The following is a 16,892-nucleotide window of genomic DNA, read 5'->3' as shown; positions in this document are numbered from 1 at the left end:
GACATTTATTAGCAATGTGGTCCTCGGCAAGTCACTTAATACTGTGTGCTTCAGTTTCTTGTCTATAAAATGAACTGGAGAAAGAAATGACAAACCACTCTGGTATTTTTGTAGAGTCAGACATGATGGAAATAACAACAAAGAAAATGAAATTGAACCAGTCATAACTGAGCTCCCTAAGAAAAAAATCTCCAATGGATTTACAAATAAACTCCAAATATTTAAAGAGCAATTCATTCCCAAACTATAAAAACTATTTGAAAAAATAGGTACCAAATTCCTTCTGTGACACAAACATGGTTGTAATACCTAAATCAGGTAAAAAGAGAAATAATACTTTAGAATAATCTCTCTGAGTATTCATATAACAACATTAAGTAAAATATTAGCAAGGAGATTAAAGCTTTATATCACAAAGATTACACACTATGACCAGGCAGGATACATACTAGGAATACAAGACTGGTGTGACATTAAGAAAACTATGGACATATCAATAACAAAAAAATAACAAAAATCATATGATTATTTCAATAGATGTAGAAAAAGCTTCTGACGAAGTACAAAACCCACTCCTATTAAAAAAAATTAGAAAGCCTCAAAATAATGAGAACTTTTTTAAAAATGATAAGTGTTACCTATCTAAAACCAAGAACAAGTATTATCGGTAATAGGAAAAAAAAACTAGAAAAAAAAAGGAATCATTGAAAGATGTGAAAGTGGCTTAGTAATATCAGATTTTAAAATATATTACAAAGTAGTAATCATTAAAGCAATCTGCTACTGGCTAAGACATAGAGAGATGGATCCGTGGAATGGATTAGGTACACAATATATTGGAGCAAATGAGCATAATAATCTAGTGTTTGAAAACCCAAAGATCTAAAATTTGGGGGCAAGACAAAAATTGTTGGGAAAACTAGAAAGCAGTTTGCTGGTAAGTAGATATAGACTAATATCTCACAACATAAACAAAGATAAGGTTAAAATGGGTACATGATTTAGTCACAAAAGCTAATATCATAAGCAAATTTGGGGACCATAAGACATTTTACTTGTCAGATCTATGTATAAGGAAAGAGTTTATGATAAAACAAGACAGAGCAGATCATAGTAAATATACTGTAAATAAATAAAGTAAATAAAATTTTGATTACATGAAATTAAAGTTACACAAACAAAACAAATGAAGTCAAAATTAGAAGAAAAGCAGGAAGTTGGGTGGGGTCTAATTTTATGTTCAAGTTATCTGGTAAAGGCCTTATTTCTTAAATATATAGGGAACTGAACCAAAATTTGAAAGCTATGAGCTGTTTCCCAGTTGATAAATGGTTAAAGTATATGAATAAGCACTATTAGAATAAAAAATTCTCTAAGTCACTATTTTCAATTAGCAACAATCATGCCTCCAATAAACCTCATTGGCTACAATATTGCCACTACACAAAGCTCTGAGTCACTACTGATTAGAGAAATGCAAATTAAAACAGCTTTCAGGTACCACCTCACACCTATCAGATTGGCTAATGTGACAGAAAAGGAAAATGACAAATGTCTTGGGGAAATGTAGAAAAATGAGTACACTAATGCACTGCTGGTGGAGTTCTGATTTGTCCCAATCATTCCAACGAACAATGTAGAACATAGCATACTCTTGGACCCAGCAATACCACCCCCAAGTCTGTATCCCAAAGAGATCAAAGAAAAGGGGAAAGGAGATATATGTATGAAAATATTTATAGTAGCTCTTTTTGTGGTAGCAAAGAATTGGAAACTGAGGAGATAAGCATCATTTAGAGAACTGCTGGATTGTGGTATATGATGATGATGGAATACTACTATGCTATAAGAAATGACAAATTGAATGGTTTCAGAAAAACCTGGGAAGAGTTATATGAGTCCTTGGCTGACTTGGTTTAGTATTGCCAATCGAATTACTTTTTCAACCAGTGTTGAGTATGGAGATCCTCCAACAGATATAGATTAATAACTCTTCAACTTCAAGACTTGACTTTGGCATTGAGAAGTTGAGTATAAATATGGGGGTACTGTTACATATGTAATAGACTACTACATTGTAACATCACCTTCAAATCTCAGTACTGAGATGCTTTTCATAAACTGTTCATTATTAAGTCTTTCATCCTTCCTAAATTATTTTGCCTTTGCTTATCTGTTTGTATGATTAGCAATTCTACTTACCATTAGTAGAATATAAAGTCCTGGCGAAAAAGGAGGATATCCACATTTCTCTTCATTTTTCCAAGCCTGGAACATGGTAGGTAGTTTCTAAATTCTTTGATATCATAGTGAAATTTTCTTATGAAATGGATGTCTGATACTATCAGTTCCTATTCAATAAACTCCAACATCTTTTTACCTTTAGAATCAAATATAAAATCTCCTATTCTGTGTCCAGAGTCCTGCATAATCTCACATTTTCCCAACTTTCCTTTCTTCCTGCACCTAACTTTCTTGTACTTTGCCAACCTCATTTTCTATAATCTAGTTACAGTGGTTTCCATTGCTGTTCCTCATAAAAACCAATCCATTTGCCAACTCAAAGAGTTTTCATTGTCTCCTCTATTCCTGAAATACTTTCTCTCCTCATCTCTACCCCTAGCTTCCTTGGCTTCCTTCAAGTCTCAACTCAAGTCTCACAGAAACCTTTTCTAGTTTTCCTTATCCTTATCCTTCCTTATTATATATGCACATATATATATATATTACATAGTATTTGCATGTTGTCACTCTCATGGTCGGTAGCCCCTTGAGAGAAGAAACTGTTTGTTGGTTTTTTCCCCCATTCTTTGTATTCCTAACACTTAGCATAGCAGCTGGCACATAGTAGGTGCATAGTAAATACCAGTGGATTGACTGACTTTTCTAGTTAATCGTCATCCTTTTTCATTTCTTTGTTGCTTTGAATACTTTTGATGCAACTTGAAACTTTTTTCCCCTTGGCTTCTAGGATGGCATTTACGTGATTTTCTTTCTGTCTCAATTCAACTCAGTTCAATTCACAAGCATTAATTAAATGAAGTGCTGATCACTGGTCCAGGCACTAAGCCAGGTGAAACAAATAAAAAGATAAAAACAAAACTGTCTTTGTCCTTGTTTGTATTTTACTGGGAGAAATGTAACCTTTCTTACTACTCTTCTGTCTTGTTTACTGATTCTTCTCTGTGGGATCATAGGATCATAGATTTAAAGCTGGAAGGGATTTCTGACAGCATTGAGTCTAACATCTTCATTTTGTAAATGAAGAAACTAAAGCTGAAAGGATAAGTGACTTGCCCAGATTTAAAAAACAAACTATATATATATATATAAACCTACTTTTTCCCACCCATGTAGCATGCCCTCTGGAACTTCTGTTCTGTTGTTAACACACCACCCTTCATGTTGGAGATGTGCCATATTCATCAAGCTTTGAAATATTTTTTCTACAAAATATAAGACCTGGGAATGTAGAGATTGTTTTATCCATTTTTCCTCTCCATCTCAGCACAGTTTGTGCAAAATAGTGGGCATTTAATAGACTTCCCTTTGAGTTCAATTGAATTAAAACAGTGAGAATGGGGACAGTTAGGATCTCATGGGATTGAGAATTAACCCTAGAAGGGGGAGGTCCTGGGTTCAAATCTGACCTCAGACATATCCTGTGTGACCCTGGGCAAGTCACCTAATCCCCAATGCCTGACCCTTGCCACTCTTCTGCACTGGAATGAATATACAGTATTGATTCTAAAATGGAAAGTAAGTAAGAATTTTTTTAAAAATAAAAAAATAGGACTACTAGACCTTAACATTTAGCTATATACATCATGAAAAATTATTTAATCAATTGTTTTGGGGATGCAGCTTCAAAGATAATTTATTAGTTTAGGAAATATTGAGAATTGTTTTCCTACTCAATTTAGCTTCTGATTTTGCTTGATCCTGAAGTTCAGAACTAATCCTTTATGACATCACAATTTGAGGCTAAAGAAGATTATAGAAAGTTCACAACAACAAGCTTTTAATTCTAAGTAGTCAAATTTGAAAACAACATTATTCATTTTTCTTTTTAATTGCAAGAAGAAATACTTTGCCATCCTCTAAAACAGTGATGGGCAAACTACGACCTGATGGCCAGATGCAGCCCCCTGAAATGTTCTATCCAGCTGCTCGAAATTATTCCTAATCTGACAATAAATGAGTAGGATACAATACAATGAAACTTCGAAAGAGTTGCCTCAGACTGACAGATGAGCATTTCCTTTCCTTTGGCCCCCTCTTTAAAAAGTTTGCCCATCACTGGTCTAAAAGATTGAAAACCCAATCAAAATCCTTATTTCACATCATTGCCTGCCTTAAGGAACTCCGGATACCAGATAGAAAATGGAGGCTTAGAAATTGTGACTAGAAGCTAGTCACAGGTCCCTAGGGCGGGTCAGAACACCTATGAAGGACTGCGCTCAGCTGTGGACATCGCCTTTTAGAAAAGACATTGCCAAGTTCCTTTACTTGCAGAGAAGGGCAGCTGCAAAGGAGCCTGGACGTCTTGCCATATGAAGACTGCTGAAGAAACTGAGGACATTCAGGCGAATGAAGAGAAGACTGGGTTGGGGGGTTAGGGGTGAGAGAACAAGGACTAACAGTCTTTATGCACTAACATTTTAAGGAAGGATGACCTTTGTTTTATTTGGCCCTAGAAGGACAAAAAGAACAAAGGTGGAAGGTTCAGAAGATCATTTGGGGGGGGGGAGGGTCATGAATCATATAACCATGGAAAAATATTCTAAAGAAAAAAAGATGATATTTTGGCTTGCTCAAAAAACCAAACAGAGGGGGCAGTTGGGTGGCTTAGTAGATGGAGAGGTCCTGGGTTCAAATTTGACATCAGACACTTCCTAGTTGTGTGACCCTGGGCAAGTAACCCCTATTGCCTAGCCTTTACTACTTATTCTGCCTTAGAACCAATACAGAGTAGTGATTCTAAGATAGAAAGTAAAGGTTTTCAAAAAATAATAAAATCCTCAAAAAAACCCAAACCCTCACATAGACTGATCATATCATTGATTTTGAAGTTTTCTGCAATGAAGTGAATTATAGTCTAAGTTTGGCTATCTATCTCATAGGACCCATAATTCACTGCAAGAAGTCCACCCAATGTCCCACAGCCATTCTAGCTTTCTTCTGACTTCTTGAAGTTAGCAAAGAAGCCTCTGACTGTTGGACACTTCCATAACTCACCAGAATCCTCCCCCTCTAAGACTCAACTCAAGCACCAACTTCTACTTGAGACCTTTATTGATCCCTGATACACACTAAGGACTAAATAAATGTTAGTTATTATTATTATTAGTTTACTTGTGCATTTATTCTCTCTTGATAGAACATGAACTCTTGGATGGCTAGTACTATTTCACTTCTATCTTTATTTTTATATATTCCTCAGAGTTTAGCACAGTGCCTGACCCATAATAGATACCTAAAAACTTAATAGTTAATTTAGCTATATCTATGTATGATTTAGAGACCTATGATGGATTGGGGAATCTCTCTCCAAGGTTAATTTTATTTCTTTGTTTCCATATAGACAAACGAATAGCCTAATTCTAAAAGTTGTCCATCCAAATGTCTATAAAAAGATCCAGTATTTTTTTAATTTTTTAACCAGTATTTTTTTAAATCCAACTTTTAGAAAATGAAATATACATTTCCATATACAAAGAAAAAGATGACAGTGCACAAATAAAATCATAAATCTCTTCTATGTTTAGTTTATTTTTCTTAATATGTACATAATAAATCCTGTCCACCAGTGTTAGTCCTTCCCTCCCCTCTCTACACTAGAAAAGATATCTTCAAGGCAATCGAGACTCTCAGAAGCACAATGAATGGCCTTGCTCTGGGTTTCATCAATGAGTACTGGACTAATTCTTAGAAAAGTACAAGAACACAAGAGGAAACCCAAAAAGCAAATTGCTTAATGGGCACAACTCTAGCGGGCTCATTTAGTGAGAGTCTGAGATCCTTAAGGGATTTTGGATACTTTTATTCCAGCTGAGAACTAGGATTCCTTATTATTCCCCACATCTCCTAAAGCACTTCACTTTGTCTAATTACTTGGGAAGGAAGGTTTCTCTCAAGGGGTGGCAGGTCATGGAATAAGAGTTAGGTAAAGAAGAGGGCTTTGACCTATCTTGGAGAATTCATGGCAATAATCAATAATCAAATACTTCATGAAAAGTGGGTAATCTGAGCATTAGAGCAGATTAAGTAGAATCAGATTTTATGATGAAAACTGAGTAAATTTACTATTTTAATTTTTTTTTATCAAATCTTGACTGTTAATTGATTCCAAGATTAAGACATAAGGCAATGTTTCTTTCCTCTTGAGTTGGTACAAGTCTGTTTGTAAATAGAGGTAACAAATCTCTCTCTGTCTCTGACACTCTTTGTCTCTGACTGTCTCTGTCTCTCCTTCCCTCCTACTCTTTAAGGATATGTGGCACATGACATCATTATTTTCTTTACAAAGAGAGCTATCAAGTAAAGGCCTACTGTAATAAGGAACTTCTGGGACAAAAGTGAGAGGCAAGGTGTTTGAGATCCTTATGGAATTCCTTGAGATCCTTCCACAATTCCAAAAGTATTAGGAAACAAAGAAATTTGGAATTGTTTAAAAGGAATTCAAAAAGCTATGAAGTCTAATTTATTAGAACACCTTCTGGTAACCTGTATGTTCCAATTTTTGCCTTTGCACTGACCTTTTCTATTCGTCCTTCAATTTCCTATGCATGGCTCACCTAAAATCATGCAGAAACAAGTTTCAAGATCAAATAAAATTTGAGATCTCAAATAAGTCATGTCCAATTCTCCGTGACATCATTTGATTTTTGTCAGCAAATATACTGAGGTGGTTTATCATTTCCTTCTTTGGTTCATTTTCTAGATGAGGAAACTGAGGCAAACAGAGTTAAGTGACTTTCCCAGAGTCTGGGGATAGATTTAAACTTGGGAAGATGAATCTTTGTAGCTCCAGGCCAGTCACTCCATTCAATGTCTCATCTAGGTGCCCCAATTTGATACCTACATTTCTTTTCACTAGCAATTCCTCAGTGTCTTCCTGAAACGACTAAATAAAGCTGCAAAAGACTTACTAAAGTGAAGGGAAAAAAATAAGATGATATTCAAATGACTGAAAGATAGTATTTCCATTGAGATGTCCTTTCTCTGCAAGTTACATTTTTGAGGATGAAGAACTTTGGTCCTAGGAAGCAGAACAAGGATTGTGCTACAGCCCTATGCACTGTTTATATCTCCTGAAAGGGTTAGAAGTAAGTCAGAGAATCAAAGAGTCTTGATTCTCCTGGAGAGATATGTTTGTTAAATTGAAGTAGGAAGAAGACAGATGTAATGAAAAGATAGGAAGTCTTTGGAAGGGATGAGAGAAATAAATAGTAGCTCTCTTCTACCTTCACTATTCTTTCCCTACCTGGTATGGCAAACTCCTGGTTGTACCTTTAATTTAATATTTCATTCATTCTCATTAGGTCAGAAGTTATATACCTTAGACAAGTCTCCCTCAAAGGATCTGTTAATATTAGGAGAAAGAAGTAAAGGTGATTAGGGATTATTGAAAGAAATCGTATTTCTTCCCAAAATGGTATGTGAGGACAAATACTTTTTTGAGACAGCAGAACACTTGAGTAAATATTCAACGGCAAAAACATATTTTTATGATCACGTGAATATAGTGATTTAAGAAAAATTCACAGGTAAATGAAAGTTCATAGTACTTCATATGAGTCAAAATGGAATAGACCTATTTGCCCAGAAACTCTTAGAGGTTGTTGCCATGGAAGAACTAAGAGGGCTGTGGGAGCTATCCAGCTAAAATTAATTCAGAGGAAGTAACCAGGGAAGATAGCGATGGTAGGCAAGTCCAAACCATGAGCAGCAAAGCAAGTTGGCAAGAAATAAGGTCAGGTTCAGAATGCAATACTTAGGTAGGTAACAAGACCCTGCAGTTGGCAAAAATATCTCATATGTGGCTGCCTTCTATGTTCCTAGGTATTGGTTCCATTATAACAGTATGGAAGGACAGGGGCAATGATGATACATTACTAGGTGCATATGCACGCACATACACCTTCACTGGGATCATATAAGTTGTTTTCTAACGTTTTGTGATCCAAATTCTTTCCCTCCCTCCCTTCCTGGTCTCCGATTCAGCAAGTAATCTGATATAATTATACATGTGCTAGCATGTATATTCTTCATGTTGTAAAAGAAGACATCACACATGCAAGAAATAAAACTCATGAGGGAAATAAAGTGAAAAAATGATAGGCCTTGATCTGCATCACTTTGTCAGCTTCAGGACCCTGCTAAGGGTATTGGACCCTCAACTTGATTCTTATCAATTCCTTTGTACTTGGCTGCTGTAACATCCATGATCTTAAATAGGGTGAAACTGCCTCACAGAATTCCACAGGATCCCCAAGAACTTCAGGAGAGGGGGCAGTTGGGGAAGTTAAGAATGTGGGTATATAATCCAGGACACCCAGCTGGAAATTCACTCTTTTGGGGGTTCAAGGGAGGCTGGGAAGAAGGGTAGGATTGTTCTTTTTGTTAGCTCATTTCTGATCTCAGGGAGCAGGGAGTTACTTTGTTGTTTACTCCATACAGACTAAACCAGGCTGTGTGCACTGGGAAAAATACCTCACATGCAATATCTCAACTTATCTCTAATTTAAATAGATCTTCAATCAAGATTACCTTCACCATCTTAAACTTGATAACATTAGATTAAGAGAAAAGTTAGTTTGTGAGAGAGATAGAAGTTGTTAGTCAAAATACATTCCCCTCTGGGGAATGTTTTCAACAAGTTTCCTGACCCATCTTTGAAGATATTAGGTAGTTTACCTCACCCTTATCCTAAAATTCACTTCCCCTTTCCCTGTTTTCCTGAAATTAATAAATCCCTTCCCTTGTTAAGTTTGAGAGCCTATGTGAAGTTATACTTGGGTTATACCAACCAATAGCATACATTACCTAAGCAAAATCTTCATCCTCTGGAACAGCTGTTATCCAGAGAGCAAGTCTGCTGTGTTTAGAAGGCATCCTGAATCTTTATCCATCTTAGGGTTCAGGGAAATAATCTTTTAACAGTGGAAGTTGCTAATCTCAGTGGAATTATTGCCTATCTGTCTACCAATTTAGCCCTGGATTAGCCAAGCCTAAACAGCCTCCATTTCTAGATCTAAAGGGCATTCAGTTAAAACTGTTACCCCTTCTGCTTCAACTGCCTCAGGAGGGGGAGGAGAAAGAATTCTATTGACTTTCACCCCTCCCCCTTGCTAGGATAGCCAGCTAGAGTCTTTGCTCTGACTTCATTATTAATCATTACCAATCTGAATCAATCTTACACTGCTCATGGCTTAGACTTTACTACCATAACTATCTTCCCTGGCCATCACTATATGTAGTTTCTCCCCCATTGGAATATAAGGTCTTTGAGGCCAAGAATTATTTCCACTTTTGTATTTATATCATGAGCCTTTAATATAGGACTTGGTACAAATCAAGTGCTTAATAAATGCTTTTCTGAGACATAATTTTCCATCTTTTCCATATCAATTTCATGGATTGGATCTGTGGTACCAAACTTAGCTTTTCACCACAGCCTCTACCAAAAGAGTTTCCTAGCCATTACCTTTCCCTACACTTTACCCACTAAATTGGAAAAAGCTTCAGCCAAAATTGAAAATTACCCAACCCAAAATAGATTTGCTAATTCCTCATTTTGCCTCTATTTAAAATAAATTGTAAGATGCTCGACCAATTAATGAGGTTTAAAAATAAATGCAAAAAATTCTTCAAACTGTGATGATATTGCCCAATAATCATATACAGATGGACCAAGAAAAGTTGGCCAGTAGAAGTGACTTCTATATTATAAAATTTGAGAATCAGTCATCCCACAAGTAACTGGAGCAAGCGTAGCTTTCCAGTGCCCTTCTGAGAAGGAATGGTCTGGGAAGAAGGGAAGAAGAGGACTTGACTTTCACCTTGGCTACATCGTCTTCCTTCCCTCTCCTCCCCTACCTTTAGTTGTAGGGAAATCTCATAAACTTCAAAAGGTCCAGAGCATTTTGGACTTTTCATTTTCCCATTCAGGTTTTAGTTACATTTAGTTGTATTCCTGGATCAGCTGATGGTGTCAGTATCTATAGTCAATGATTCATGGATTCACCATACTAAGAGGAGATTCCCAAATATCTAAGGCATGGAAAGAAAGGACTTCCAGCCATTGGGTACTTGAATCCATAGAATTAACCTCTACTATGCAGCATGTTCATCAGATAGCAAACAACAGGGATTTTCAACCTCACTACACCTGATTTCCACTTGTATACAATGGGATGAATAATTTTCCACCAATTCTTTCTTTAACATTTATGTTGCCTTTGGCTTTCACTATTATCCTAATTTTCAAACAGATAAGCATGTTAAAGGACTAGTGACTATTTTCTTAGACAAGCTGATAAGATTCATTTCCATCCCTTGTTGTCTTACCTATTCTTGAAATAATAAGATTATATCAGTCATGACTAAGATGATAAACAGAAGTAAACAGCTTACTTACTTTTAGAAGATGATCAAATGAATACCCAAGAATTCCCTCAAATCAAATACATTTTCCTAGAATTCCCATGACCTTTGAAAATAATGATTTTTATATGTTTGGAGAAACTAATGATTTGAAAAAATATGTACATCTTTCCTTCATTCTAAATTTTATTATGAGAAAAACAAAACCTAAATAAAGCATAGTGCTTACAATCTGGTAGACAATGATTTAAATAGTGTATGCTATTTTGTAAGGTCTAGTTGTATAAAGAGTTTGTTCTCTAACTTAATGAATTAGATAAATATTCAGAAAAACTCAAAGGAGATTTATAGGGTCCTAAAATCCTAAAATTTAAAACTATAATAGGTACCCTTTATCTTGAGAGGTCACATCCAAATGGGGGAGAGACATAATAACAAACTTTAATTTGTGAGTCAGATGGGAAGGGTCCAGTGATCCTTAGGGTACAGGAGCAAAGCAGATGGTAATGCGCTTTCTTTGGTATCATTCCTACTCATAGACTTATATCTTTTGAACTATTTTGACAATGCCAAAGAATTTAGTAGAGAGAACTTTGTTTTCTAGATTTATATTACCTGTGGCTATTAGGGAAACTAGGATACATATCCTGGAGTAGTTGCTAGGTTGCAGCTCCAAAAGAGTTATTCTCCTAGATTATGACTGCAGGTCCTGTGATCTAGGGGTCTCCCAATGAGGGAAAGGGCTATATCCTCTGATCAACTCAGCAGCTCATTATGGTCTCTTTCCTCCAATTATCTTCTAGAATACTTAACTGTGTATGTGTTTTCTTGAAATTAGCAAAATATAATATGCCCATTGATGGCAGAAACTGTTTCATTATAGGTTTTGTATACCTAGCACAGTGGGTAGTTAATAAATGTGTGTTAAAATGAATTGAAAAAAAGAGGCTAAAAGTGTGAGAAACTAGAAAGTATAGAAAAATGAGAGTAGCATTGAAAAAGGGATTTTTTTAACTTCCATTCTACCTTTCTATTAGATTAAATTCAAAGAACATTTCAAAATACCTGCTCTCTGCAAGACACTGTGTTGGGGCCTGGGAATACACAGACAAAAATTAAATCACTGCTCCTATCAAGGAGTTAATATTCTACTGAATAAAAAAAATTGAATGAAGACAAATACAAATCATACAACAAAGTAAAATCAAAGTAGCTTGAGAAAGTAGGAAATTACTAATAACTTAAAGGATCAGGAAAGACCTCATGTATGAGATTACTCTTAAACTATGCTTGAATATGAGCTAGGGACTCCAGTGGGCAGCTAGGTAGATAGTGTATAGAATGGATAAAGTACTGGGCCTGAAATCAAGAAGATTCTCATCTTCCTGAGTTCAAATCTGGCCTTAGCCACTTACTAGCTGAGTGACCCTGGGCAAGTCACTTAATTCTATTTGCCTCAGCTCCTCATCTGTCAATGAGCTGGAGAAGGAAATGGCAAACCACTCCAGTATCTTTATCAAGAAAAATCCAAATGGGGCCATGAAGAGTTGGACATGACTGAAATGACTGACCAATAACAAAGGGATTCCAAGAAGCAGGGGATGGACTTCAAAGGCATGGAGATGGGAAATGGAATGTTGTATAATGAACAGCAAATAGGCCAGTGTGGCTAGTGTTTAGATTGCATGAAGGACAGCAATATAAAATATATCAGGAAAGCCAAACTGAAGCAAGATCATGAAGGACTTTAAAAGCCATACAGAAGAGTTTATATTTTGACTGAGAGGAAAAATGGAGCTCCTAAAATTTCTTGAGGTGAAAGTGACATAATCAGATCTGTATTCTACAAATAATGAGTTGACTGCTGTTAGAAAGAGGAGAGAATGGAAGCAGGGCACGAGATTGAAGCAACCCTAACATTTATTCTCTTGGTCAGTATTTGGCTATCATCCCTTGTAGTATATAAAACATGTTAGACCTTGGGTTTTGTTGGGGAAATGCCATTTCAACTCAGTGTAACTCTACCACACATGTTTTGTGACTGAGGTGGTGGGGATGGCAGTAAGTCTGGACCCCAAAGTAAAATAGAGAAGAGAAAAAAAGAGGGTCTTATGAGCATGTGAGATTTCTCAATGCTACTAGAGAACTGTGAAGCCAAATGCTATAATTAAACCCATAAGAAGAATGCTGCAACAAGAAAGGTTTTCACTGAACACATAGGGCAAGTTGTAGCTGAATAAAATTGGAACTTTTTAGAAAAAACTAGTCCCTGGAAGCTGTCAAGAATGAGGTCAATGCTTGAAAACCTTGGTGGGACATCTCAAATCATTAACCCAGTCAGGGAGTCTTACCAATGTCACTGTTGCCCTTTGTTTTAAGAACTGCTTTCAAAAAGCCATAGAGAATGAATCACATCTTTTAAAGAAAACCAGAAATTGGGCAGTAATAAATCAGTCTGGTTGTCTCCTGCAAGGCTTTGGAGCTCATGAGACCAGTCTTCCAATTATGTGATAGAGACAGTTCCAAGCCACAAACCTCATAATTTCTTCAATTTCTGAATAAGATATCTGCATAAAAATACATATTTAACATGTAAAAATGTTTTAATAAATACCCTAAATTAGAAAAAGTAAATGTTTCTGAACTTCTAACCTACCTTCCATTTGCTAGAAGTCTATAATCCAATTTTGCCACTATCCAGATATGGAATTTAAATACATGCCAGAAAAAAATATCCTTTTCCACATCTTCAAGTGAAGTACTGTGAATCCTTTAAATCTTATATTTCCTTCCATCTGTTACCTGACTATACCTTTATATATAGGAAAGGATGTTTCCAAAATGAGATTTACTTCAGAATCAGCTGCCTATACAGTCCATGCAAGTGGATCATCAACTTGTTAAAGAAAAGATAAAAATTAATGCCAAAATTGGAAGAAAAAATAAAATCTTCAGAAAATATGTGCACAATCAAAAAGAACTCTAATTTGACCTATTTAAGCAATCTGTTAGTGTGGAAAATTGGCAATAGATAAAGGAACAGACATTCCATGAAACTTTAATCAGTGTAAATCAACCATTACAAGAAGGAGGTCAAAAGTACCCCAAAACTGCATCAGTCAATAAACACTCAATTTCTTTGCCAAATGAAGTGTTATGGTAGTCGAGAACATTGGTTTAGAATAAAATATCAGTTGTAAAATCTTAGGGAGTAAGAATACAGAAGAGGATGAGCAGTGTTTCTTGTTTGTCTACATTGGTGGGGACTTTCCCTATCAAGAGTTTAGCACATTCACGAAACTATATACCTAGATGAATCAATTCATAAAACATAGAAGGAAAAACATCTGTTTGTGGAAAGCTTAGCATGAGATCCAATTAAATCACATCATCCTAACATAATATTTAAAGATAAAAGTAAGAGACAAAAAAGAGATAAAACTTTTGAATTAATTTGTCAAGATTTCTACCTGAGACTATTTTTTCTTTTGATGGCACTGGATCCACTTCAATTGTATTTATACATCACAGCCTCTACACCTATGAGGGAGTTGAAATAGCACTAAGGGCAGGAGGGGATGGAAGCAAAAATAAAAAAATATGATCAATGTCACATTAAGTATATACAGAGAGATCCATGTTAAAGCAGTGTGGATCAATTCTCAAGAAATTCAGAAGATATCTGAAAGAAAGGAAGATATTAAATAAATTTTAAAATAAAATATTATTAATACACCAAATGCTATGGAGGATATCAACAATTGTTGACCTAATTACTTTCTCATTTTCACAAAATGTTTATGTGTAAGGAAAAAAGAGTGTGGCTGATCTACATGTGTAGTAAGACTCCACAAATGGCAAGGGAGTTGTCCTTGTGTGGCTCAGATAGAGGAAGAATTGACATCGCTAGCCTTTTCTCCCCCTACTTTTCTCTAAAAGAGATTTTCATTCCTCCCTGGAAGGAAAACAGGAAGGTGGGTTCAGAGGATACCACTCTGTTCTTCTCAACAGGGCAGGGGAGGGGTGGGTACCAAAATAGAATTATATTGATCTCCCTTAAACATTCCTATTCTGAAAAATTTGATCAGGTTCAGGCTAACCTTTGATTACTTTAATATTTGGTGAGGTCAGGGGTAGAATGGAAGAGGAAGTGTGACTATTTCCCTATTTAATGGCAATTCCATAATGAACACACACAGGAAACAGCAAAGAAATCCATGTATCCAAATCATAGCAAAACAAATATATATCATACAATGTAAAGTGAAGGAGCTCTCCCACTGTGAGTGAGATAGCTCAGTTCAAACAAGAGAGAAGCTCCTAGATCTCACCCACAAGGAAACACTCTAAAGTCTTCAAAGTAATAAGCTTAGACTAGGCATGTGATGGAAACTATCCACTCCTCTCAAAGACTCTTCCCAGAATCTTTTACTTCAACAACCTCTAGTCAGGGTACCCTCTTCCATCTTCTCTCTCAATGCTATCCTCAAAGAAGACTTTCACTTCAAAAATCCCTAAATTCACAGGAGACTGGCAAAAATTTGAGTTCTCTTGCCTCTCACCAATTCCATCCTACCTCTCATTCAGCATAGGTAATATATTTCCACCAATAAGAAGAATGTCCTACACCAATGAACTTTGGGACAGTGGTGACGTAAGCATAATTTATACTGTACTATCTTGAATTCATCTTTAATGAAAATAAGAAAAAAGAATAGCCAGACTTTTCCAAATGACATTCCACTAAGCATTTCTTTAACCATTCAATTGACTCAAAGATGTAGAGAATATACATTCTCACCATTCTTTTTTGTTATAAAAAGGCATTTGGTTTAAGTAAATTGCAATTTTGAAGACTCCCCTCTAATAATTATATGTTAAGATCATATGAATTCAAAAACAAAACAATGAAGAGACCTAAAAGAATCTATTTTTCACATTCTTATTATTTTTCTATCAAACCTCTAGAGTAAAAAGGACCTAAATCAATTCCTGTATGTTATGGACAATTACTGGGTATTTCTGTGCCTGGGATCTATCTGAGATTCCATCCAGTCTTGTGCTTTTTGCATTTTCTTTGTCCTTAGGAAACCCAAAGAATGTCTTCCTTTTTACAATAATTTAGTAAATAAATGAAAAGGAAATGGGTTCCTTTCCTGCTTACAAGACAAACCCCTCATCTAACCACCTGTGAGAATGGGGGGAGGTGTTGTAATTAGATTGATAGAAGTTGGGATGTTCAAGGGAGGGGATGAATAGTGAGCTCCTCAAACTATTTATTATACCGCCTGATCCAGCTTCAAGGTTTCTGGTCATTCAAGATGACCATAGACTTATATGTCACTTTATCAGTTATGAAGCTGGCCTAAGCAATAGATGTATATGTTCAATCAACTGGTATTTCTTACCCAAAATCAGTCTCTTAAGATAATTTTAATTGTAACAATCCCAGATATTTATACCATTGACTCATTGATGAATGACCCAGATCTTACTGCCAGAATATATACCCAAAGTAGATCAAAGACAGAAGTATCTCATATATAACAAAATATTTATAGCAGCACTTTTTTGGGGTAGCAAAGAACTGGAAGTAAAACAGGTGTGCATTATTTGGTAAATGACTAAACAAACTTTGGAACATGAATATATGGAATATTACTGTGCCATCTGAAAAGAAAAAAATGAAAAATTCAGAGAAACATTTAAACTGATTTAGAGTGAAGTAGAAGCATGAAAAACAATTTACAGGATTACTAGAATTTAAAAGGAAAGAGCAATGTGATAAAATTTAACATCGTGTGACTATCCACACCAAGTTTGGGAGAGTAGAGAAAATTAAAATTAATCTTTAAAGAGATGGGGAATTATGAATGTGAAATATTATATATACAAGTATAGAAAGTTGATTTGTTAGTAGATTTTGCTGAACTGCTTTTTCTTCCTTTTCTCTTTAATACTTGTCACAAGAAATGGGCTCTCTTTGAGTAGAATTGAAAAAGAGGAAAATATATATTCAGAAATAAATGTGCTATGAAAAAAAAGATAAAATATAAAAATTTAAATATAATTAAATTCTTAATATATTATATGAGAATCCAGAAAAGAAGCAATTATAGAATAACTTTGATGCTCTTCTGATTTTTTTTAAATTTGTTTTTAAGCCCTTACCTTCCGTCTTAGAGTCAAGGCAGAAGAGTGGTAAGGGCTAGGCAATGGGGATTAAGTGACTTGCCCAGGGTCACACAGCTAGGAAGTGTCTGAGGTCATGAAACCAGGACCTC

The 16,892-nt window shown here is 35.5% G+C and overlaps 1 pseudogene; it reads right to left on the bottom strand.

The window, feature by feature from the left end:
• Positions 1-1,346: 1,346 nt before the first annotated feature.
• LOC123250845 lies at positions 1,347-1,451 on the bottom strand (annotated as a pseudogene).
• Positions 1,452-16,892: the final 15,441 nt, after the last annotated feature.

Source organism: Gracilinanus agilis, chromosome 5 (assembly GCF_016433145.1).
Source record: "Gracilinanus agilis isolate LMUSP501 chromosome 5, AgileGrace, whole genome shotgun sequence".
NCBI classification, from domain to species: Eukaryota; Metazoa; Chordata; class Mammalia; order Didelphimorphia; family Didelphidae; genus Gracilinanus; species Gracilinanus agilis.
This window is presented reverse-complemented; position numbering and strand designations above follow the sequence as displayed.